The following is a 2,992-nucleotide window of genomic DNA, read 5'->3' as shown; positions in this document are numbered from 1 at the left end:
TTATATACACAGACTAGGGCTCAAGAAAACATATGCAGCTCATACATCCAGCAAAGAAAAAGACTCTGGTTTTGCAACTGTAGATCTACTCAATTTTGTGACCGATTTTTGTTGGCAAGACTTCATTCCGGTGATAGTCATCGTTTCCCTCTACTTTGCTCTTTTTTTTTTTTTTGATTTTCTGGTTTTGGATTTTTCTTGTACGATTTTTATGTAAACCATTTGTGGTCTTTCCACTTATTTTTTTTCAATCTAAACCCTTTTGAGGCTGATTTTTACCCTCTTGTCTATGATTTTTGGAACTTTCTAGACCCACTGATTTTTGTTCAATCTAAACTTTCTAATCATAGACAAGAGGGCCAGAAAGTTTCTAAACCCACTGAGATAACATAAATCATAAACGAGAGGGCCAGAAGCTTGTGAAAGTTTCACTCTAAATTGATTTTTGGAACTAAATATAAACTGATTTCTAAACCCACTGATTTGGAACTTTGAAACTTTTGGGCCCTTTTGGAACTTTTTGTTTAATCTAAACTTTCTATGATTTTTGGAACTTTCTAAACCCGCTATTTTTGTTCAATCTAGACAAGAGGACCAAAAACTTTCTAATCAAACATATTTTGTTTTGTTTTGTTTTTTTTTTTTGTTTTTTGATTGTTTTGTAATCAAATTTGATTCAAGCAATAAAAATTTGTCTATGTTTTATTATTTTATTAGAACCAGATTTTGTGTCTTTGTTTTATTTTTATTTATTTATTTTTTTTTTTTTTTAGGCTTTGATTCAAGCAATAAAAATTTGTTTGCTTTGTATGTAAAAATCTAGGGATTTGATTGAATCAAACTCTTGACATTAAATAAATAAATAAATAAATAATCTATGAAGAGTTGGATTTTTTTACATAATTAGATTTTTATATATTGGGAAAGGTAGTTTAAAGATTGATTTTTGTTTGATAATCAGATTTTTATAATCAGATTTTTCCCAAGATTGATATATTGGGAAAGTTAGTTTACATATCAAATTTTTATAATCAGATTTATTTTTTTACATTATCTGATTGCCTACAAAATTATGTCAAAAGTTTGATTTTTGATGTAGCATAATAATCCTTCTTATTGAATGCTTCTTGTGGATAAGATTATTTTCTATCAAATCTGATTATTTACATGGGGCTGCTGTGAATAATAGTTAGCATTGATTTAGTTATCTATTTGATTGCTTTGATTATTTAATTTACTTGTACACTATTTCTTTTCATAGATGGCAAATAATAAAGGATTTGATGGTAGGAGAGACCTCATTGAGGCCTATGTTGCCCTGCAACATATTGTATCATCCATGAATTATACTTGTGGAGTTTATATAGTCATTTTGCATGCTGCACTGGAAAGATTTGAGGCTACGAGAAAAATAAGTAGAAATCCTAATCCTTTCAGACAACAACTCAACCACCTAAATAGGTTGGTCAGAGATAATGACATAGACTGCCATGAACAACTACGAATGGATAGGCATACCTTTATGTGGTTGTGTGAGCTTGTCAGAACAAAGGGTGTGTCAAATTCAAAATATGTTGTGTTAGAGGAAAAAGTTGCCATGTTCTTAACTGTGCTTGGGCACTACCATAAAAATCGAAATGTAAAATTCAATTTTATGAGGTCTAGTCAAATAGTTAGTAAGTATTTCAATGATGTCCTTAAGGCTGTGCTTCGACTACAAGGTGTCTTACTAAAGGCACCTGAGCTAATAACCACTGGGTACATAAACGATAGGTAGAGGTGGTTTTAGGTAAATGCTAGTTTTAGTAATGCTTCATGTTTGATAAGAGTTATAATATTCATAATTACAATTTAATAAGTAATAATTTATTTTTGGTAATTTTTGGTAGAGTTGTCTTGGTGCACTTGATGGCACTTATGTTAGAGTGTTAGCTCCTGCAGTAGATAAAGCAAGGTATAGATTAAGAAAGGGTGAAATTGCGACTAATGCCTTGGGTGTTTGCTTCCATGACATGCAGTTCATATATGTCTTATCAGGATGGGAAGGTTCCGCTTCCAATTCTAGAGTACTTAGAGATGCCATAAGTATACCAAATGGGTTGAGAGTGCCAACAGGTACAGTTGCATTTCACAGTATCTTTACTATGTATAACCTTTGGCCTTGTACTTAAATTACGTAATTACGTAATTATATAATCTTACATTATTACAGGTTTCTACTATCTAGTTGATGTGGGCTATACTAATGGGGAGGGCTTTTAAGCACCTTATAGAGGACAACGTTACCACTTGTCCACTTGGAGGGAAGGGGGTGCCCCAACTAATCCAGAGGAGTTCTTCAATATGAAGCACTCTGCGGCTCGTAACATAATAGAGAGATGTTTTGGTCTTCTAAAGCTTAGATGGGCAATATTGAGAACATATTCCTACTTTCCAATCAAGACCCAATGTCGAATTATCACAGCTTGTTGTCTTCTACACAATCTCATCAAACGTGAGATGCCTATGGATCCATTGGAGGTAGACTTAGATGACACATTGCCAAATAATCAAGAAACAGGGGACGAGTACATTGACACAATTGAGGGATCTAACTAATGGAGTAATTGGAGGGACACTCTAGCTAACCAAATGTATAATGAGTGATTAGCTAATAGGATGTAAAATGAAGTACTATTTTCATTGGATGTAATGTTTTTTAATACTTATGTTGCGTAGTGAGTTAGAGACTTGTAACTTAATAGGATGATGTAGACATGTAACTTATTTTAGGTTTCAATTATTTGTTGAAGACATAACTTTTTCCTGTGTTTATTTGGTTGTCTTAATAAAATTATTGTTCTGTTAAAAATGATTGCATGTTAGGTATGGATGACACAACTGTTACTAGTAGATGTCGAAAGAAAGATAAAGGGAAGGCAATTGCTTCCTCATCAAGAGGCCATAGAGTGTGGTCCCCGAAAGAGTGTGATGTGTTGATCCGAGCCATGTG

Source organism: Camellia sinensis, chromosome 8, assembly GCF_055761805.1.
Source record: "Camellia sinensis isolate YWXY chromosome 8, ASM5576180v1, whole genome shotgun sequence".
Lineage (NCBI taxonomy): Eukaryota > Viridiplantae > Streptophyta > Magnoliopsida > Ericales > Theaceae > Camellia > Camellia sinensis.
This window is presented reverse-complemented; position numbering follows the sequence as displayed.